The 24,102-nt window shown below is 42.1% G+C and overlaps 1 pseudogene across 1 annotated transcript; it reads left to right on the forward strand.

The window, feature by feature from the left end:
- The first annotated feature begins 16,161 nt into the window (after nucleotides 1–16,161).
- Nucleotides 16,162–23,727, forward strand: LOC306642659 (tripartite motif-containing protein 54-like; annotated as a pseudogene). The gene is made up of 4 exons: nucleotides 16,162–16,548; nucleotides 19,893–19,912; nucleotides 21,113–21,282; nucleotides 23,536–23,727. The product of its transcript is annotated as a tripartite motif-containing protein 54-like (transcript).
- Nucleotides 23,728–24,102: the final 375 nt, after the last annotated feature.

Below are 24,102 nucleotides of genomic sequence, written 5' to 3' on the forward strand. Positions count from 1 at the left end.
GCCACCCTTGTTACAAAATAGCAAAGAACTTGGCTGAATTATATCTGTGTCCTAGGTCAACTTTGTAGAAGGCAGAATTTAAGACAGATGAACTAGAATATCTGGCCAAAGAAATTTCTAAGCAGCAAAGTATTCAGAATGCTGCATGGCATAATTGCTCGTAAGGAGAGAAATGATTTAAAGACAGAATTCCTTATTAAAAGGGAAGCAGAGAGAAAAGATTTGGAAAACCACCGCCTGGCCGTGTACTGACTGAAAAAGCATGTTTAGGAGAGAAGAGAGCAGGGGGGGGGGACAGGGGCCCGGCTAAGCACCTGCCTGGCATGTGCGAGGCCCTGGGTTTGATCCTCAGCACCACATACGAATAAATAAATAATCAAAGCTATGTGTCCCTCTACAACTAAAAACAATATTAAAAAAAATAAATAAATAAAAAGCAAAGGAAGAGCAGGCATGGCACAGGCCTGTGGCAGGAGGGTAGCAAGTTTGAGGTCAGCCTAGGCCACTTGGCAAGATCCTGTCACTACATGAAAAATAAAAATGGCTGGGGTTGTAGCTCAGTAGTAGAGTTGCCCCTGTGTTCAATATTTGTACTGAATAAAAAAAGGGAGGGTGGAGGGGAGCATTTCTGAGATCTTCCTGGCAGCCATGCCTGTCACAGCCCCAGAGTACTAGAGCCTTGAGGACAGAACGGTTTGAGGAAGGTGACCAGGATGCCTGGGGGGACTTTGAGGCATGCTCCCCAGAGTCACTGCAGGTCTTTGCTCCTCAATTTCAGCACAGTTCCTCATCCACCCCGGTTATGACTCAAGCAGGCCCAGGTCAGCAGGGCCACTGCCCAAGGAGGCACAGGCTGTGAACGCTGGGGTTCACATGGGCTGATTCTGCGGGGGCTGGTCTGCGGGGACTTGGCTTCCAGAGGATGGCCCCCCCACCGCAGAGACCTGCTACAGCGCCAGAGCCACTGCAGAGTCCCCACTAGGAAAACGTATAGTGGAATTGTGGAGCAAGGCTGTCCCTGAGACTAGAACTGTAGAGCCACCAGCCTCTCAGCAGCTGAGAGAGCTGCAGGCATGGGCCGAGTTAAGTAAGGACATGACATGGGGGTGGACCATCTGGGCCATGGGGGACCAGTATGTCTAGAAAGCAAGATATTGAGTCAAGATTGTTCTCAAACCTCATAACTGAATGTTGTTTGTCTGTTGGGTTTTGGATTTATTTGGCTCCTATTGCTCTTTTTTTCTCTTGTTCCCCTTTTGGAATGGGAATATCTATCCAATGCATTTCCCTCCACTGTTTTGGAAATACATAACTTGTTAAATTCCACAGGCTCACAACTGGAGAGCAGTTTGCCTCAGGATGAACTGTACTTTGAGTTTCACCTCTATCTGATTTAGGTAAGACTCTATAAGCATTAGACTTTTGAGTTGATGCTGTAATGAGTTAAGACTCTTAGGGCTATTGGGATCTGATTTGGGGAGTCAGGGTAGAATGGTGTGGTATGAATGTTTGTGTTCCTGAAATTCCAGATTTGGAAACTTAATCCCCAATGCAACAGTGTAGGTAGGGCCCTTTAGAAGATATTTAGGTCATGAGGACTCTGTCCCTGTAAATGGATTAATGTTGTTATGATAAAAGTTTAACAGAGGGAGTTCAATTTAGTCTTTTTGTTTGTTTGTTTGTTGGTCCATCCACCCTCTGTCACATGAGGACAGTGTTCCTCCTCAGAGTAGCCAGCATTCAAGGCTCCATCTTGGAAGCAGAAAGCGTACTTACCTGGGGCCAGCACCTTGATGTTGGTCTTCTCAGCCTCCAGAACTGTGAGAAATGTTTATAAGCTACTCAATCTCAAATATTCTGTTACAGCAGCACTAAATAGATGAAGAAATAGGCTTAGTGCACATGCATACACTGGAATTACAGGTATGCATCACCAGACCCAGTTTCCGATACCATCTTGAATAAAAGTAGTAAAAGTAAACATTCTTGCCTTATTCCTGATGTTAGAGGAAAAGTTTTCAATCTTCCCTCATCAAGTATAATGTTTACTAAGGGGTTTTCATGTATAAATTTTATTTATCAAGGTAGTTTCCTTCTATTCCTGGTTATTTTAATGTTTTTATGATTAAAGAATGTCAAATACTTTTTCCTACATTGATTGAAATGATCAGGTGGGATTTCCCCCCTTCATCCGTAATGTGGTATATTTTACTGATAAGTTTTTTTATGTTGAACCATTCTTGCATTTCTGGAAAAACTTTCATTTGGTCATGGTATATACAAAAATGCTGATGAATTCAATGTGATAGTGTATTTTTTGAGGATATTTTCATAAATGTATAATTAACTGCCTAGTCAAAGAATGGTTAAAGGGAGTTCTCTAAATAAATTTAAATGATACCAGAAAACCTGGAACTTTCAAAAAGAAAAAAGAATATTGGGATGAGTAAATATGATGGACTATCCTTATAATGAGTATAATATTAAATCATACTTAAAGGTTAAAGTAAAAAATTGTAACACTCTCTGATGTAGTATTTAATGTGTATAAATGAAATACTAAGTCAATTATATTTAAGAACTAAGGAGGAGCCAGGTGTGTGGTGCACACCTATAAACCTAACAACTCAGGAGACTGAAGCAGGATTTGAGGTAAGTCTCGACAATTTAGTGAGACCCTGTCTCAAAAAAAATTTTTTTAAATAATAATTTTGGCACTGGGGATTGAACCCAGGGCTGCTTAACCACTAATCTACTTCCCTAGTCCTTTTTATTTTTTTATTTTGAAACAGGGCTTTGCTCAGTTGCTGAGGCTGGCCTTGAACCTATGATCATCATGCCTCAGCCTCCTGAGTTGCCAGGATTACAACTGTGTGCTACCATACCCAGCTCCAAAATAAAACATTTAAAAAAGGGATGGGAATATAATTCATTGGTAGAGCACCTCTGAGTTCAATCCCCAGTACCCCGCGCACACACACACGGGAAGGAGACGTGGGAATGCTATGGAAGTAAGTTTTTTTCCACTTCATTCAAAATAGTAAAACATCAATACCAATAGACTGTACTGAGTTACATTGAAATATATGGAAGACTTAGAACAATCACCAGGAAAGTTATGCAAAGTGATATTCTCAAACCAAATACATCAAGAAGGAATTTTTAAAGTAAGAAAAGAAACAGAGGAATGAGAAACACAGAAAGCAAACAGAACACATAATAAAATTGCCAACCTAAGCTCTAACATACCAATAATTAAATTTAAATGCTCTGAAAGGTATATTGACAAAGTGGATTAAAGAGCATTATTAACAACATGCTATCTCTAAGAACCTCACTAAAACAATGTCATACATAGATTAGAAGTAAAACCATAGGAAAAAACGACATTATGAAAATGCTTTGTGTGTGTGTGTGTGTGTGTGTGTGTGTGTGTTACCAGGGATTCACCCCTGGGGTGCTCTACCATTGAGCTATATCCCCAGACCTTTTTATTTCTTATTTTGAGACTAAGCCAAGTTGCTGAGACTGGCTTTGAACTCAAAATTCTCCTGCCTCAGCTTCCGGAGTAGCTGGGATTACAGGTGTTCACCATTGTGCCTGGCTCAAACTTTATTTTTTTTCCCAAAAAGCATATCTTAGTACCATATAAAGTACAGTTTAGAGCAAAGACAATTAGTAGACATTGCGCAATGATTAAAAGATAACTTCCTCAGAAACACTATGTATGCCCAAATAACAGAGTTTCAAAATACATGAAGCAAAAACTGATATAGCTGAAAGGAGGAATATACAGTTATAGCTGGAGACTTTAACACCCTTAGCAGATAATAGAAACAAGGAATAGAAACAAGGACACACACACACACACACACACACACAACAGCAGCTCCTACTGCAGCAGTCCTAACTTTATCTCAGGACACTTTTATTCTTTTAAAAACTAATAAGTTCCTCAGAGAGGAACTTATGTGCATTATTCTATTGATATTTATATGCTAAAAATTAAAATGTCTAAAATAGTAATTCATTTAAAAGAATATAATAAACTCACTCAGGACTTGTTGGCATAAATATCTTCATGAAAAATAACAATATATTCCAAAATGAAAAAATATCTGTGAGAAAAATGACATTATATACTACAGCCTGTGGTGCTATTTGGAGGTGGTGGAACCTTTAAGATGTGGGTCCTAGTGGGAGGTAATTAGGTCACTGGGGGTGTGCCCTTGAGGGGGACATGGGGGCCCCTCTTCTCTGTCTCTGACTCTCTCCCTCTACATCCTTGCTGCCACGGGGTGAACAGACATCTGCCACACACTTCCGCCATGAAACACCGCTGCCGTGGACACACAGTCATGGGATCGGCAGTAATGAACCAAAGTCTCTGAAACCATGAGCCAAGGGAACTTTCCTCTTTAAGTTGATTTGCTCAGATATTTTGTCACAGTGACAAAAAGCTGACTAACATAGCATTACTTTAAGTTTTTTTCCAAGTATTTTTCAGGTCTGATTGCATAGAAGACAGCTGAATTCTTATAGCCAGCTGCTTCTGCAGCTGTCCATAGTGTCAACAATCACACCACCTCCGGAAAGTTCCACTGTACATTCATGAGTGAAAATGCAGATGATATCTTAGTATTATAATGAAAACAGTTTTAATCTTACAAATGTCGGAAGGGTCTCAGGATCCCCAGGGTATCCCTGACAGTATATTGGCTTTACAAATTCTCAAAACTAAAAAACTAAAACCTTCCACTAAAGAGAAGATGAGAAGAGAGAAATGTGGGGCAAAGGAAAGAGAAAGTCTAGTTAAAAGTAGGAAGAGGAACAGAAAGTTCAAGGTCATTTTTTTCATCGCTTTTCAAAAACCACAGAGAAAGAAGCCCGCAAGTCATGAAGTTAGGAAAGCAGTTCTGCCCCAATTCAAGTATCATGAACAACAGTAGAGAACCATAGTTTAATCCCATAAAAAATTATTAAGAGAATAAAATATTAATGGCCTATTGTGTTGAATAACAGCCCTATAAATAAGGAAATATGCCAGAAATAATGCTAACAAAATAAAGATTGTACCTAACATTTCCAAATGAACTTTTTAAAAAAATCATGAAACTATATAAGCTATAATAGCAAGGCAAAATTTAGAATTTGAAAAACTCATAAATGAACTGATTGGATAAAAGGAAGATAATAAAAAAGATGATGAGCTCAAGAAAAATTTAGAAAGGGAAAAACTTTCAGAAACTAAAGAGTAAACTACATGGAACTCAAGAGCAAATAAGTCTCTGGGAGAACTCTGAAGGAAGAAAACAAAATAAATTTTTAAAATAGGAATTTAAAACATTATAGAAAAAGTAATAGATAATAGAAGATAGGAAATGAGTATTCAACATAAATACAATAGTAACAGCCAAAAAAGAAAAACTGATGGGAAAAATAAACATTTTTAAATAATACAAAAACATCTAATTCAGTAAAAGAAAACTATATCCTGGAAAGTCACTCTATTTACATAGGGAAATCAACCCAGCTGAACAACAATGTGAAATGTTCTAGTATAATTCTTGGATTTTAAAAGGAAAATAAAAAGTCCTCTGGCCAATCAGAAAGACTGAGACTTTTATAAGGGAAATAAAGCCAGACTGACGTCAGACTTTTCAAAAGCAGCACTGTGTCAGAAACAGTGATTTGAGATACTCGAATCAGTATCTTGTTAGGATATCAATATTACTTAAAGTGATTTACAGATTCAATGCAATTCCCATCAAAATTCCAATAGCATTTCTTTACATTGGTGGAAAAAGGATGTTGAATCCAGTCAAAGCAACCTTTATGTATACAGACCACAAATTGGTATGAACATAAAATAATTCAGGGAATATTGTTCACATGATGCCTTCCTAAAGGTCAAATCTAGCCTACATTTATTCTTGTCTGGTGCATGAGTCATAAAAAAGCATAAAATAAGTATCCATGAGCCTATGTGCATGCAAATAAATGACTGGACAATAAAAAAGTGGGGGAGAGGAAACAAATCTGTGCAGAAGAATTCCAAATTAATTTATATAGATATGCCTCTCTTCCCCCTTAAATGTGGGATGTACTTAGTAACTTCCAAAAAGCAGAGTAGGGAAGTAGGCGGGTGGAGAGGGGTGGTGATGGAGAGTAATTTTACAGTGAAAAAAAATCTGAGAAACTCTGCCTCAGCTGGATTCCTAAGGTCAATGTCATCAGAATAAGTCACATTGATAGCGTGTGTCCACAATATGATATGATAAGAGTGACACTTTACCTCTATGGCCTTCCTCCTAAAAAACCCTGAACACCAGCTTATGAGAAAAATATCAGGCAATATTCAAAAAACCTGGGACATGTTCCTCAAAACTATCATGGTGATCAAGGACAAGTGAAGTCTGAGAAATGGTCATAGATCAGAGGTGATCAAGGAGACACAATGACTAAATATGTTGTGGCACTCTGGATTCGATTCTGGAATAGGAAAAATGGGAAAATCTAAATAAAGCCTCAACTTTAGTTAATAGAAATGTATGGATGTTAACTGCCTTATAGAAGGCTGACAATAGGGAAATGGGGTCAGGAACATACCAGAATGTTTTGTACTGTCTTGGCAAATTTTCTGTTAACCTAAAACTATTTTAAAGAGAAGAAAAAAGAAAAGAAGAGAAAAATAAAAGATTGTTTTTAAGAAACTTTTTTTTTTTTTTTTCCTGAGATGGGGGTCTCACTAAGTTGCCTAGGCTGTCCTCAAATTTGCCATCCTCCTGCCTCAGCCTCCCAAGTCCCTGGGATTACAGGCATGTGCCACCACGCCTAGCTAAAAAAATGACAATTTTAAGGTACATTATAGACTGGATGTTTGTGTTGAAGCCCTAAATCCCAATGTGACATATTTGGAGTGAGGGTCTATGAAGTGGTAATAAATATTAAATAATGTCAGGTGGGTGCTAATCTAATAGTGGGTGCTAATCTAATAGGGCTGGCACCTTTATAAAAAGAAGAGACACCAGAACTCTTTTCTTACCAATTGAGGACACAGAAGATGGTGATTGTCTACGAGCCAGGGAGAACCCTCAGCAGACACCAACCCTGCCAGACCTTGATCCTGAACTTCCAACCTCTAAAATTGTGAGAAAATAAATTTCTGTTGTCTGAGCCACCTAGCCTGTGGTGTTTTGTTCTGGCAGCCTGAGGTGACTAATACAAGGTGTGCGGTTGTACTGTGGAATGTGCATAGGAAGCTACTAAAATACCATAAAAAACAGACAATAAGACATTATGAATTCCTGATGGTACCATACATCACAATCTCTGAAATATTTGCCAAAAACTAAAACTTGAATCAATTCTAACTTAAGTTTAGGAGGAGACAAAGAACCACGTTGAAGACAACATGGGGTTGCCCCCAGAGTATCCATTCTCCAGGAAACTATGCAGGACAAAGGGCCTACTTTATTCCGTTATTTATTTATTTTGCAGTGCTGGGATTGAGCCCAGGGCCTTTCACAAGCTAGGCAATTGTTGTACCACTGAACTATTCCACCCAGCCCCAAGAGTCATATATTTTAGGGGTCCAGACGGCAATGTAATTTCAGCAATTTGTTTCCAAATCATCTAGTAGATTTTTAAAAAGGATCTCCATAAGATCTGAAAGTAGGCAGAGTCATAGATGAAACAAGATTGGCCATAAATTCCTCATTGTGAAAGCTAGATGATGGATATAGGGAATTTATTATTCAATTTTCTCTGTATACATTTGAAATTGTCCATAATATAAAGCTAAGAAAAAGCAATATGTTTTAAGATTCTTAAACTTACACAAACTATACATGACTCCATCTTTCAGCCAAAATGGAGTAACAGGGACCAGATTTACCTCCCTCCTGAAACAACACACACACAATAAGAACAGTATTTAAGTCACTTGACCTCAGGCAACAAGAGATTGATCCTTGAGAGACAGGACTGAGTGTTGTGAGCTGCCCAGCTGCCACAGCTCCCCACCTTGAGAAAGTTTCTTGACAGTAGCAAAGGGTGAGGAACTGAGACAGGACCTGGCATGTTCTCCGACTTGGGAGGTGGTGCTGAGAATCTGACCAAAGTAGCTTAACTTGACAGGACAGAGTTCGGAGAGGAGAGAGATGCATAGGCCCCAAACCCCAGAGATCTGTAGTTGAGTGAACTAAGGAAACCACCATATTAACAAATTGAGAAAAGAAAAATTGTGTGATCATCCTAAGAGATAGAGAAATCACTTGACAAAATCCAAAAGTCATTCTTGATTTAAAAAAAAAAAAAAAAAAAAAAAACTGAGCAAACTTGTAGAAAGGAACATCCTGAACCTGGAAACGGGCATCTAGAACAAACCGTCCTATATGATCAAAGACTGAATGCTGTCTCCCCTGGATCAGGAACAGGTCAGACGTGTGCACTCTCGCCACTCCTCTTTGACATTGCATTGGAGGCTCCACCGAGAGCAATCAGTCAAGAAGGTGAAATGAAAGGCATTGACAGGAGAAAGTAAAACATTTTCTTCTCAGACATGATCGTCCATGTAGAAAATCTGTTGGAATCTACAAAAACAAAAGTACCAGAACTAAGAAGTGAGTTTAGCACAGTGGAGAGATACAACATCAGTATTCAAAAATCCATTGTATTTCTACACACTAGCAATCCACAACTGAAATTGAAAAACAATACCATTTACCATAGCATCAAAAAATAACTATACTAAGATAACATACTAGACTTTAAAATGGCCAGAAAATATGAAAGAGCTGTGGAGTTAATTTCCTTGGGTGGCCATGACAAATGATCACAAACTTGGTGGCTTAAAACAATGGAAATGTATTCTCACAGTTCTGGACTTCAGATCTGATCAAGGTGTGGATGGGGCTGAGGTTCTCTCAAAGTCTCTAGAGAACAGTCTGTTCTGTGCCTCTTTCACCTGCAGTTGGTATCAGGTGTTCCTCAGTGTTTCCTGGTTTGTAGTCCACATCACTACAGTCTCTACCTCTATTATCCACCACCTCTCTCTCTCTCTGTTCCTTCTCTGTGTATCTCATATAAGAACAAATGTTTGGGGACTGGGGTTGTAGCTCAGTGGTGGAGCGCTTGCCTAGCACATGTGAGGCACTGGGTTTGATCCTCAGCACCACATAAAAATAAATAAATAAAACAAAGGTATTGTGTCTATCTACAACTAAAAAAATTTAAAAAGAAAAGAACAATTGTTTGTGGATTTAGGGCCTATCTGGGTAAGCTGAGATGATTGCCTCATCTCAAGACCCTTAATTACATCTGCAGAGAACTATTTATCCCCAGTGAGGTCACCTTCTCAGGTCCTGTGGATTAGGACATGGACATGTCTTTTTGGGAAGGGGCATGATTAAACTTGTATACTGAAAACTACAAAATATTGCTGAGAGGAATTAAATAGGCCTCAAAAAAAAAAAAAAAGTAAAGTTACATTATTTCTATGAGTCAGAGGATTTAAGATTATTAAAATGCCCACCCCCTATATTTCAATGCAATGCTAATCAAAATCCAAACAGGTTTTTCTAGTACAAATTGACAAGCTGAATTTAAAATTCGTGTGCAAAGACAAAGGAACTAGAACAGGTAAAACAACTTTGAAAAAGAACAGAGTTGGAAGGTTGATATTACCTGATTTCAAAAACTATAAAGCTATAGTAATCAATGTATTGATATAAAAATGGACAAATAGATTAATAAAACATGATAAAGGGTCTAGAAATAGACCCACACATATATAAGCACTTGATTTTTGACAAAGGCACAAAGGCAAAGCAATGGAGAAAGGTCTTTCAACAAATTGTGTTGGGATTATTGCATGTCTATATGTACCCGAAAACTTGAATCTGTATCTTCTTGTGTGGTATGAGGAAATCAACTTAAAATGGATTGTGACCAATGTGATTCTACAACATGTACAATCAGAAAAATGAGAAATTATACCCTATTTATATATGATATAACAAAGTGCATAAATGCATTCTACTGTCATGTATAACTAATTAGAACAATTTTTTAAAGTTTATAAAGTAAAAAAAAATAAATTAAAAAAATCTTCAAAAACTGGATCATAAACTTAAATGTAAAATTCTGAAACTACAGACTCACTGAAGAAATCAAAAGATAAAATTGTGTGACCTTGGGTTAGGCAGAGATTAGTTAGATACAATACCAAAACCATACAATCCATAAAGGAACAGATTGGTAAATTGGACTATATTTAAATTTAAATGTTTGCTTTTCAAAACACTATTGAGAATGAAAAGAGAAGACAGAAACTAAGAAAGACCTTTGCAAAGCATATATCTGGTTGAGGGTGTGACTCAGGGGTACAGAGCACTTGCCTAGTGTATTAGTCAGATTTTTGTCTCTGTGACCAAAACACCAACATGGACAACTTAGAGGAAGAAAAGTTCATTTTGGCTCATGGTTTCAGAGGTTCAGTCCATGGTGGACCGTTTCCATTGCTCTGGACCCAAACTGAGGCAGAATGTTATGGTGAAGGCATGGTGGAGGAAAGTGGTGGCCAGGAAATTCAAGAGGAAAAAGGGAGGGAGCCACAGGGAAGATGAGCCCTTCTAGGGTACGGCCTCTGCAGTCACACCCCCACCTGCCTATAGTCACCACTCTGTCTATGCAAACTAGGATGGAGGGATCAGGTTACACCTCTCATAAGCCAATCGTTTTGCCTCTGAATTTTCCTGCATTAACAAAGAAACTTTCGGGGAACACCTCATATCCAAACCATAACACCTCAGCATCCTGTCCTGCCAAAAAACCATATATCTGATAAAGGATATATTTAAATTCAGTCTATTAAGTTAAACCTCTCAAAACTCAGCAATATTTTTTACTTTGTTCTTGGGGATTGAATCCAGGGTCTTGAACATGTCAAAACTCAATAATAAGGGGGGCGGGGAACAAACTTTAAAAAGTGCAAAAGGTTTTAACAGATCATCAAAAATATAGTTGGAAAATAAGTATATGAAAAGATGCTAAGTATTAGTCATCATTAGAGAAATGCAAATTAAAAACAGAGATACCACTGCTTTAAAATCGTTCAAATTGAAGCATGACCACATCAAGTGTTGAAGATGTATAGAAGCTGAAACTCATACAACTGTCAGTCGGGAGACACAATGACCCCCCATCACTTTGGAAAACAGTTTGCCAATACCATTCTACTCCTATGTATTCACCCAAGAGAAAATCCATGCATGTGTCCTTACCAAGACTCATACACAAGAGGTCATAGCATCTTGACTTGGAATAACCCAAAACTGGGAATAACTCAAGTCCCCGAACAGGAAAATGAATAAACAAGTGTGAAATATCCACACGTGAAATACTATTAAACAATAAAGAGGAATAAGGTATTGATGCATACAATAACAGGAATGAATCTCAACCTAATTATGCAGACCCCACCACAAAACAAATATATACTGTATGAATTCATTTATTTAAGACTCTAGAAAATGCAAAATCATCTATAGTATCAGAAGGTAGATCTGTGGTTGCCTGGGGGGTAGGAGGAGGTGCAGGAAGGAGGACTTATAAAGAGGAAAAAGGAAACTTTAAGAGTTATGGAAACATCCACTATATTGATTGAGGCACTGGGTTTCATGGTAGAGGATGTGCTTAGAATGCACAGACCGTAGATTCAATTCCCAGTTTCAAAACTTATCAAATCATATACTTCAAATATTCCATGTCAATTTTTATCTCAATAGATCTGTTAAAATAAAGAAAATAAAATATATTTGTAAATGAGGAAAAAAAGCATTCTGGTAGGAGGAACATTTAAGTAGTCACAGTAGGAATGAAGAGGGATTGTTATATTCCAGGGAGTCTGAGCTTTAACTGTATTATTTGAATTCTTATACTACAAGTGTGCCCACATATCAACTATGATATATTTTTTTAAAGTTAAAAAAAAAAATGTCTGCTTCACTACTGAGCTCTGAGGCCTGTTGATTCTAAATCTTCCACGAACCTCTATGAGTTGTAATATTTTTGCAGTAGGAGTTTTGTTTTCACACTCTAAAATATTTTTAAATGAATTGGAATTTATATTTTTACTTAAAATGTTTTTTTTCCTGAGAATTTCTAAAGGACTGAGTTTTCAAAAAACCTTGTGTTGTAGCAGATGTCTTGCGTTCTCTCCTCAGCTCTGTCTCTAAATATTACTTGGTCAAAGTAAAACACTATTTTTCTAGACTCTGACTAATGCTTTTTTTTTTTTTTCTTTTGGTTTTTTTGGCCACCGCCCATTCAGAACACAACCTCTATTACCAGATGTTTAGCTTCCTGCTTTCTATATTTAAAAGTTACAGAGAAGATAGAGCTGTAATCACCATGATAATTAATTTTTTGTCCACAATTTGAATTTTTTGACAATCAGTTTGACAATCTAATTTGAAGGCACAAAAGTCTCAATGTCATTAAAAGGCTTAGGAAAGGTTTCGGTCTGTCTGCCTGGAGCAGAGCGAAGAGGGAGGTCAGGCTGTGGTATTCCGAGGCCTCCTACGCAGGAATTCTGACAGAGCGCCTCCTGGCCACTGCCCAGAAACTGAGTCATGGAGAAACCCCGTGTGTAAAACAAACCTCAGGCTAATGAGAAATGGTACTTCAGACAGGATCGTGCCAGAGCCAGAGAGTAGAGATTTGATGGAAATATGGGGCCATCTGAATTCTTTCCCTCTGGTGCTCCTCATTCAGTCCTTCACCTGTGGAGTCCCCCTGGCTTAGGGACATGGCAGAGTGCTTTCTGCCTTTGAGCAGCCCACCAGCTAAGGAGGGGCAGTGAATCCTGGGAACAGCCCCAGGCAGGAGTTCTTACCATGGAACAGTGCCAAGTTCTGCATGGCCACATCTCCTTTGGGAAGACGGAGAAGACCACACAGGAGGGGACACCTGGGCTCAGCCTTGTGGGACATGTGAATTCTGGACAAAGAAACAATATATGTGAGTACTTCTGTTCTTCTGCTCTGAGAAGATCAAATAAGTCTTTATCCCTGGACCCTGAAGAGAAATTGAGGGTGCATGCAAAGCTACAGGGTCATTCCGGTGACGAATTGCAAAGAACCCCAACTCTCACTTTATCTTAAATCCACAAACACATGAGCAAGAAATATCACATATCGTTACTGTCTTCAAATCAAACCAGCCATGACTCTGACCCACCCCCACTTCTTCCCCCAGGATGGTGAAATATTTTCTCTCAGACATTCTGGGGCTCTAAGACTGTGCCAAGGTTCCATGGGCCCTGGATGTTGGGCTGGGTTCTCTGCTCTCCTTAAAGTCAGGAATTGTTCCTGGAGGCCAACATTTCCAAAGCTCACAGAGAGCTGCTCTCCAGCTGGGCCAGGGAGTGACAGCAAGCCCCAGGCATCAAGCTTGCCCCCAGTCCACAGTGAACAGTGATGGCTGCGTCTGACCTTTGCCACCACAGACATCCTGGTAAAGAGATTCCAGGAGTTCAGAGAGCTGTCCTCTTGTTCAGGATACTCTCCGACCCTGAGGAAGTCACTTTTATCTTTCTCTATGTAATGTGGACTGGCCATCGAATTTGTCTATAGATTCCTGGACAAATGTCTTTCAATTCCATCTGACCCCATGCCCTCTACTAACCTCTGGCTCTGGATCTTTCCCCTTCTCTCCACACTCCTCACGACCTGTCTAAAGGACACATTCTCAGCACATCCTTTCCCATTTCAAGGTCCCAAGTTCTCCCCGGCTTTGTCAGAGAGGTACCAAAATAGGTCCCAGCAGAGCCCAGCTCGTTTTCCCCAGTGAGTTCCACTACCCCAGCATCTTTGCAGCACTGATGACCAAAGAGTTGGTAAATTTTATGTGTTTTATTTGTTTTACTATTTTTTTTTTCAAAAATGAAAGAAAAAAACGGTACAGTAGTGCACACCTGTAATCCCGGCTACTCAAGAAGCAGAGGCAGGAGAATCATCACAGGTTTGAGATCAGTCTGGGCAGCTGAGCAATATTCTGCTTCAAAACAAAGTTTTTTAAAAAGGTGGTGAGATGACTGGGGACGTAGTTTAGCTTGGCATGCATGAGGCCCTGCCTTAACCCCACTACTGCTAAAAAAGAAAAAAACAAATGAAAGAGAAAAAAAGAAAAAAGCGGCGTCCCATGGCACGATTGCCTGTGGTTAGATGGGACAATGTTTCATTGAAGGCAGTACCCCAATCTGTCCCTAGGTCCACTCACAACTCTCCAGTTGCCTGCTAGACACTCCCAAATAAAATGTACAATCCACAGTTCTCTGGGGACAAACAAGCAAGAGCGGATTGACAGGAAGTACAGCCCAGGGCTTTTCCTGTGCCCCTCAGCTAGCATCCTCTGCGTGGTGGCCAGATGGAGGAGCCGGGTGAGGTGGGGTCGGGCCAGCCAGCACTCCTCGGTGTTGCCCTTTTGGAAAGTGGGATGCAGAAAGCAAGAAGAAGGATTTAGAAACTGCCAATTTGACAATGGCTAATGAATAGAATTTAAAAGTTAGGTTGGTATTCTGAATGTCCTTTTATTTTTTGCATTTTTCAAATAATTTTTATTTCATTTTACAAAAGCCTTGAATTTTTAAAAACTGGTCCTTGACCATAGATAGTTTGAGAAGCCCTGAGCTAAATCGTGTCACCATTACAGATTCATTCCTAAATCTCAGTGGTGTAGCCAACAAAAGCCTGTTTCCCTTTTCTTTTCTTTCTTTCTTTTTTTTTTTTTTTTTTTGGGGGGGGGGGCGGGTGGTGCTGGGGATCGAACCTAGGGCCTTGTGCTTGCAAGGCAAGCACTCTACCGACTGAGCTATCTCCCCAGCCCCTCCCTTTTCAAGTCCCATGAGGCCTGGCTGGGCCACTGTCCTCAGGTCTGGAGCCTGGGTTGCTTCTCGGGGGCTGTGAATGGAGGAAGCCAGAGGTCAGCTTCTGTCCTGCTGCCCGGACTGAACAAAGGGCCTTGGGAGTGGGGGCTGGAAAATACAGTGCACAGGTGGGTACTGAACAACTGTGACTGTCTGCCATGTTGATGTGACCTGGGCTCCTCCTCCAGGCTTCCCCAGGGAGTCCTCCTGTTTCTGTAAAGGGAATGGTCTTCACTGTCATGACATGTTTGAGTCTTAGAGTCAAATGTCCATCTTCGACTCCTGTCTGGCCCCCTTTGCAGATCCTGCCTCCAGAGACGCTGTCAGGTCCTAGCCCAGCCCCCACCATCCCACTTTCCCATAAACTATCAAAGATGCACTGCATTTCCTTGGTGCCTAGGCAACTGCTAAGGCAGTTAGAGCAAACCACTCGCTATCTGCATAGTGAACCTCCTGTTGTCCTGCTCCGCACCTTGGATCCCAGGTTCCTTTCCTGGAATAAGTCTCTCCTCAACCCTCTCCTTCACATTTACATGTCCAAACATGACCCATCTTTCAAGTCTCAGCTCAAATGCCAAGTCCTCCAGGAAGCTCCTGCATGAGCCAAGAGTGAGCAATAGAACCAGCAACTGATGGTGGCTTAAGTCCCAAAGGCGTGTCTTGTTACTTACGGGAAGTTTCCAGTGAGATGGTTCCAGGGTTCTTTCTGCAGTTTACTGACATCAATGTCCAAGGTCTGGGTCAGTCTCTCTGCAGATCTTGGAGACTTTGCTTCTTAACCATAACATAGCCCCTATAGTTCCAAGATTTTCCTGGAGGTGAGACACACACAACGGACATCAGGAAAGGTTAAAGGAACGAGCCAAGACCATGGATCTGCAGATTGTAGAACTGAAAAGGATCCAGGATGACCTCGTTCAACAGACAGTGTATGAAGAAACAAGGAGAGCAGCTGGAGGCTCCTGGCCCAAGACAGTACGGCAAGCAGAGTGGGCCAGAAGCCGGAGCCCAGGACTCCTCCTGCGCCCCACGTGTCCCCACTGATGTGCAGATGATGTCAGTCATGTTAATCTTCTAAACTACCAGGGACCACAAACTTTCTGAAAAAAAAACTGGCAAGTAAATATTTTAGACTTTGTGGCCCTGGATGATTTCTGTAGCATGTCCATGTTTTTGTTTTTTTTTTTTCTTGCTGTTTTTACAATGTCTCAAAAATGCAAGAACCATCATGGTTTCTGAGCTGTACAGAAAGGAGTGATGGTTTGGATTTGGTCGCTGGCCCCCTGACATGTTCCAGTGTTCCCCAGGGTGTCTGAGGCACTTCCTGGCTTCTTCCACCCTGAGGAAAGCCACGCCTAGCCACAGCTCTATTGTGAGTTGTCTTCTGGAGTGGGATTCTGTGCCCATTTTAGAAGCCAGGCATGCTGAGTGCGCATGGCTGAGGGCCATGAAGACAATGGGTGTGGTGTTGTCCTGCCCTTGGGTGCGCAGCTGCTCACGCCCCCAGTTTTACTGCTCTCCTGCTCCCACAGCTTCTGCAGACAGAGCCTGAAGCTGATCCTGGTTTGCCAGAATGGCACCCATGTCAATGGGCAGTTCTGTTCTCAGAATATGGGGAAGTAAGAGAGACTTCTGCTATGTCAAGTGGCAGCTTTATTTCTGGTCAACGCCCCTCAGACCCTGGCCCACAAAAGAGCAGGGGATGTTGGGCTCCCAAATGGAGTCCTTTGGGCCAAACACACAGCTCCGAAAGGTTGTTAGGGGGACAGTTGGAGAAGGTTTCTTCTTTTCATCTCTAGGCTTAAAAGACACTGTGGGACCAACAAGTGGAAGCTATAGGAGGACATGCATTATGGTTGGATGGTTGGAGAGAAGGTTCTAACAGAATGGTCTACTTTCACTTAGTCCGTATGCAATGGGATGGGGGTTCATTTATGAGCACCTACTAGGTGCCTTATCACTGGGTAGGATCAAGGAGGGCTCAAGCTTTGCCTACAATAAAAGATCACACCATGCAGGTCTGCTGTGTGCTACAGGACACAGCATGGTTTCAGAGGAGGCAACTGCAGGGGAGAACCTATAAGGTAGGGCAGACATGAATGGTGAACATATCCCTAGAAGACAGTAGCAGATACCAAGTCCCAAGAAAGAGGACCTGGGAAAAGATGTTTAAGGGCTGGCAAGCAGATAAGAGAGGCTTGAGTGTAGGGAGTTGTGGGAGCTATCTGAGGACTTAGAGTCTACACCTATGTTAATCAACTTTATGTCACTATGACAAAATAACTGGAAAAATCAACTTATCAGGAGAAAATGTTTATGTTGGCTTATGGTTTCAGGTTCCAGTCCATGGTCACTGCCTGGTTGCTTTGGGGCTGTGGCGAAGCAGAGCTTCATGGCAGAAGCACATGGCAGAGGAAACCTTTTAACCTCATGACAGCCAGGAAGTGAAAAGAGAGAGAAGGAAGGGGCCGAGGTCCCAATATCCAGTGCACATCCCCAGTGACCTAACTTCCTTGCACTAGGACCCACCTCCTGAAAGTTCCACCACCTCCAGATAGTGACACAGGCTGGTGACCAGGGCTTTAGGGGACATTTAAAATCTAAATCATACACCACCAGAAGGGTGGAGTACACATATTTAAGGAGGTTTTATTGTCATGTAAAAGGGCTTGCATTTTATTCTGTAAGCAATGGGGATCCAATAAAAATGATTAACCTGGGAAAGGTAATAATAATAATGTCGACTTTTGAAAGTGCAACATTGCGTACATTATAGGCTCTTGCAGAAATGTTTTGTTTAGTTACTTTTGTGGCATTTCTTTCCCCATCTGGACTATAAGAGTCATGATTCATATTTCTAGGTTCTTTGGATATTGGTGGAAGGAAGGAAGAAAATATAGAATGAGTAGTTTCTAAAGGAGGGGTCCTGAGAGGCTGGTGGGAGAATGACGAGGGGCAAGCACCAGTTCTCCAAAACAGTAATCATTTGGATATCAGGAAAGGGATGCTAGTGAGGGAACAGGGAGCCAGAAGTTCAAAAGCAATGACTGCTTGGATGGATAATCTTATTTCTCAAACTGGAATTTTCACTAATTGGTGTATTTATTTCAAAATCATGTCAAAGTAATACAAAAGGAATCTATAAGAAAGACAATGCCTTCTGCTTGGTCTCCTGTTCCCACTTAGGCCCACTCCCCGGAGACAATCTCCTTTAACTTTTTCTAGATAGTTTTTCATGCAGTCACATCTGTAGCTCTGGATATTGTGCTCATTCTGCTGATATTTTTACCCATAGGTAAAAGGCGTTACTGCATTTGCTTCCTGTCTGATGGCTGAGCATCTGGCTCACAGCTTCTTCCCCATCTCCTTACCCTAAATGACCTTCAGTTTCTCAATTGTGACTTTAAGTAATGCATTTAAACCTCTTTTTCCTCCCACCCACTAGAGATTACAGAGCCCTCTGACACTCCACTTTTCAGGGTGAGGCTGCCCTTGTCCCCTCCCCTGCTTTTTGGTTTTCCTCCCAGATGACAGGAACAGAGCCTTTCAGACTCAGAGAGCCCATTGGGAACCTTCAGAGATCATGGCAGGGAAATCATGCAGGAAGTCTTTGCGTTAGTTGGTTGGTTGTTTATTTTGGTACTGGGAACTGAACCCAAAGGCACTTTACCACTGAACCACATCCCCAGCTCTTTTTATTTTTTATTTTGAGACAGGGTCTCACTAAGTTGCTTAGGACACTGTTAAGCTGCTGAGGCTGGCCTCGAACTTATGATCCTCTTGCCTCAGCCTCCCAAGTCACCACCACACCTGGCTCTTTGCATCAGTTTTGCTGAGCTTGGATTTAAGAGTAGGTGGATTATGCAGATGTGGTACCAAGAGAAAGATGTGGCATTGAGCAGGAGTAGGCAAGGGAGCATCACCCTGACAGGACACAGACCTGCAGGTGGAGGTACGTGCTGGCTGAACTCCTGGCTGCCCTTATGACTTAGAGAGGTGGGAAAGAGCAAGTTTCAGACTGATTGAGTGGAGGTAAGGAGGAGAGAAGGGTAGGAAAATAACAAATACGTTTGGCTCTGGAGGTAGGTGCTCTGGGACATTTACAATGTTTTTCAATTTCCTTTGAAAGGTTCCAGGTGCTGTTCTTGGGTTCTGACTGATTCATCTTCTATAAAATATTTGTTCCACTGAACTATGGCGATTTCTACAACAGTGGCATTCTACAGTGTGTGCTAGGCTGGTTCTGTGGTTTGCATTCTAAATGACCCCCAAAGGCCCATGTGTCAAAGTCTTGATCAATAGTACGACTGGGAGGTGGTAGAATCTTTAGAGGTAAGGCCCAGTGGAAGGAAGTTAGGTCCCTGGGGCTGTGCCCTGGAAGCGGAGATGGAGACCCTGGCGTTCCTCTCACTCCTCCGCTTCCTGCCACCATGAGGTGAACGGCTCTGTTCTGCTGTGTGCTCCCTACCATAACATTCTGCCTTGCCACAGGCCCAAAAGGGATGAGGCCAACCCAGGGATTGAAACCTCTGAAATGATGAACCAAAATAAACATCTCCTCTTTTTAAACTTATTATCTTAGGTATCTTGGTCAGAGTAATACAAAGTTGACTAATGCAGCTGGAATTCAAACCCAGGTCCATCTCCTCTCGAGCCAAGTTCTTTTCTCACTCTACAGGGAAATGCTGAGCAAAGTAGAAAAGGAATCACTCTCCTGCATTTTTTCTGAGGAGGCCAACAGATCAGGAGATGATTGCCATTGAAAAGATAGTTTGTAATTCTCAACTCCAAGTGGAAGGATAGTTTGTAATTCACAACTCCAAGTGGAGGGGTCACACCACACAGAGGTCACATGAGGGGAGGGGTCACACCACACTGAGGTCACACAAGGAAGTGCTCAGGTTGGTCAGGAGGCAGAGGGAAGAGTCAGCTGTGGACAGAGCCTTTACTGTGGTTTCCACAGGAAGAACAAGACAAAGAACGGTAAACAAGCTTGGGATTGGCTAATTTTAATAGGTACAGTGAGTTGAGGCACAGGCACACCTAGTTGTCTGTTATCCGGCCCTGGGGTAATGAAGGCTGTGTGAGGTTGGTTGGTTTGCAATTGTAAAGAGCATTTTCAGAGAGTCTTTTACTATTTTAGGAAACTGACCATCTCTGAGAGAGGTAGTCCCTCCAGGTTTTGCAAGGCTCAGACGTCCGAGCACCAGAATATGGACAACAAAATATACAGTTAACACAACTGGGTCTTCGATGCCTTATGCTGGTGTTATATTCTGGAGACTCTAAGCCTGACCTCTTTCATCCCCTCAAGGAGATTCAGACCCTCCTTCTCTGTATTCTCCTGGTGGATTCAACTGTGGGTCACTGTGAGTGTTCATCTTCCCCAGTGGAAGACAGTTATGGTTTCGATATGAGGTATCCCCCAAAAGCTCATGTGTGAAATGATGCAGGAGAGCTTGGAGGTGCAATGATTGGGTTAGGAGAGTTTTAACATATTAAGTTCATTAATCTGCTGGTAGGAGTTAACTGGTGGTAACTGTAGGCAGGTAGGATAGGTAGGATATGATTGGAGGAGATGGGTTGATGGGGGCATGCCTTTGCTATTTATATTTTGTCCATGGTGTGGGGGGGAGTTTCTCTTTCTCTTTCTCTCTCTCTCTCTCTCTCTCTCTCTCTCTCTCTCTCCCTCTCTCTCTCTCTCCTTCTTGTGGCCCTGCCCTGATCTGCTTTTCTCCACCACACCCTTCCTCCATGCTGTTCTGCCTCACCTCAGCCCAGAGCAATGGAGTTGGCCATCTAGGGACTGAGACATCTGAAACCATGAGCCCCCAAATAAACTTTTCCTCCTCTAATTGTTCTTCTCAAGTCTTTTGGTCACAGCAGCAAAAAGCTGACTAAAACAGAGGCAGAGTGGGTACTAATGAAAACTCACATCAGTTTTCATGACTGATATTGATGACAGGCCCACATCAGAATCAGTCTGAGGAGTCATGTCATGGGGGTTGGGAGGCCTCTCACAGCCATTTCCTTCTGAAGGTCTTATCAGCCTTCTCCAGGGTGGGACATGAGTTCTTTCCTCCTTCTGGTCAGTGTTTATGTGCTCCGGAAGGGAAGTGTCTCAGCCTTCCTCCAACAATCATGGGAATTTGCCACAAAGCCATGCAGTCTCTGTGTCTTAAGTCATTTACTTGAGGGGAAAGAGAACAAATGGATTGCAAAGAGACATCCTGGCTAAAAATGTATTGAAAATGTTTAAGGAAGCACTTGAAACACTTCACACCAAAGAGCAAAAACAGCTCACTCGAATGTGTGGAAAGCATAGAGAAATCAGGAATCTGCATTTCAATTATGCATTTTACTCTTTTATTTTTGCCTAGCTGCCCAATCTGTCAAATTACTCAGCAACTTTAAATCGTTGCAACCAGATATTTACTCAGGAGCATAGTAGAGGATTGTTTTATAAATAAATTCACACACCAATGTTGACGTCATCCTTCTTTCTTAAAAATGGATCCTGCGGATGATCGCGTGTGCACGCCCTGTGCGTGTGTGCTATATGCAGCCTTGCAGCCTGCAGGAAGATTTAAGGAACCACAGGGAGACGGGACTCCCAACAGTGACAGTGATACTAACAGTAAAGTGGCTTCATATCACATTCAGATTTGTACGGATTCAGCTATACTCGGTCATTGAAAGAAAATGAGGTGAATGAGAACATGCCATTCCTTTCGGCTGGTTTGTGCATTGCCTAAGAGGGTTGGATGGTTTGGAGAGCCAGATGTGATCTGCTGCTGGAGTGTTCCACAAGAAATTTCACACACGTGCCATAGGAACCCGTGGTGGACTTGGCATGCTGTGCACATTTGCACTTATATGCACGTGCCCACAGTGTGCCTTATACAACACCACGTGTGCTCTACACAGTATTCTGCACTATTCTCTCACTAATGGAGCTTCAGACAGGATTTTGACATAAGTAATGTTCCCCTTTGGCCCCGATTTCAGGACAGATCCCTGTGTCAGATGTGATGCTTCTCAAGCTTTAATTCTTCACTGTTGACAAAGAATATTCACAGTGTTTAGCCCATTCGAGTCTCTCAACAACTCTGCAGGGGTAGAAATGGCAGCATTACCATGATTCATTGATTATATAACATCAACCACCAAGTTTAGGGTCCTCGGATGGGCTGCTTCATTAATTATCAAGTATCAGTTAAATCAATGATTTCTTTGGAGGAAGTCAAAACCATGTGTGAGAATTTATAATTCTACTCTAGCTTGCTGCTCGGAGGCCAAATCCCAAAGCATGGATGTGGCTCCGAAAGTGTTTCTTTTGGTTCCAAATCAGAAGTGTGTCCTCCATGGGTCGGGGTCTCTGTAATTCTCCACCCTCGGGCAGGCACTGGGCCACACAGAGCGCCCTCAGCCTCTGCGCTCCTCCTTCTGGCTCTTGCCTCTCCTGTGGAGGCACTGCTTAGGGCAGGCCAGGCCGGCCAGTACGAAGGCACAGGAGACTAGGATGCAACTGGGTATTCTGTTTTGGACTCTGCCTTTAAAAATTGGTTTCGTTTGTCACCAACCCTCAGTGGTTCTGTCTCATCCTCAGCAGCCACCTCCCTTTCCAAGAGGAGAAAGTGGGAGGGAGAGAGGGGAGAGAGCAAATGCTCAGGAAGGAGCAGGTGGAGGGATGTTTCCTTCTCAATCCCTTCCATCTGAAAACGTGCCCCATTCATTTTGAGTTCGGTAGCGGGGTTCAAATTCATTTATCAAGGTCCTTACAATATTATCAATAGCTACAACGTGTTCAAGGTCTGTTAAGGGTCAGGCACTACCCTCGGCATTTTATAGATATTTTAGATATTTGGAGCTAGAAGTGAGGTTGAACATCATGGCAGGAGATAGTGGCAAAGGGAAGCAGCTCACATCATGATCAGTAGCAGAGAGAGAGAGAGTCTCCACACCCCAGATACAAAATATATACCCAAAGCCACGCCCAATTCCCACCTCCTCCAGCCACACCTTACCTCTTCAGTTGTCAATCAGTTAATCTCTATCGGGATGAAATCACTGATTGAGTTATGACTCTTACAACCCAATCATTTCTCCTCTGTACCCTCTCGCATTGTCTCACAGGTGAGCTTTTGGGGGACACAACATCTAAACCTTAACAATAGACATCATTTGCGTGTAACCCTCACAATAACCCCACGAGGTTGGTGGCATGGCAATGTGGGACAAGTTTTGGCCTTGGAATCAGAAACACCTCCCTTCTAATCCCAGCGTTGTCCCTCCCTGGAAAGTTATTTAACATCTTGGAGCCTTCCGAGCTTCCTTGTCCACAAAGCTGTCATGACACTATCTACATCAAAGGGTTGTTGTAAGAATTCTGAGAAATGACAAGCGTGGCATGTGCTTCCTAAATTATTGTCAGAGCAGTACTGGCATCACCTCTGTCCTCCCACAGGGTGTCCTGTGACACTGGCTTCCTGCCTGTTTAAGAATACATCTAGAATGTCATCAGCCCAGGTTATGGCAGGTCTTGAGGGGGCAGGCTTGAAATGGGAAGGGAAATAAATTTCAGTGATTTTTCTTTCTGCAATTAGTTGTGCCGAAGTGACGAGAAGCCAACATGTGGAATCTGCAAGCTCTTCAGGAATCACAAGTCTCACTAGGTGGCCAAGATTGCTGATGCCGGCACAGAGAGGAAAGCTAGCTCGCAGGAACATTCAGCCGGTGCTGCACCCAGCACGGGCAGTGGAGTGACGGCTCCTGTGGTTCATGTCCTCTCCATGTAAACTGCAGGACAATGTTTGGTGCCAGTTCAAAGAGTTTTCCCTTCAGGGCACTAGCTGACAGAGGCGGTGCTTAAATGCAATGAAGATATTACAGATTCTCTAGATACAAGCTCTCAAGTTTGTCCTGAGATGTGTTGTTTTGAAATGTGCACTTAAGAAATGGGTGAATTCTGAATCCTTTAAGGATTTCCAAATATAGGAAGTTAAAGGCCTCATCATTCACCCACTTACATGATGAAATGTAGGCGTGCCCATCACCTACTGCCCACTTCCCTCATTTCATGGCTTTCCCTCCCTCCAATAAAATATTAATGGCTCATCTCTGGATACATTTTCCAAGAGAACAAAATTTTCCAAATCACATGTGCGCATGCG

Source organism: Sciurus vulgaris (genome assembly GCF_902686455.1).
Source record: "Sciurus vulgaris genome assembly, chromosome: 13".
In the NCBI taxonomy this organism is placed as follows: domain Eukaryota; kingdom Metazoa; phylum Chordata; class Mammalia; order Rodentia; family Sciuridae; genus Sciurus; species Sciurus vulgaris.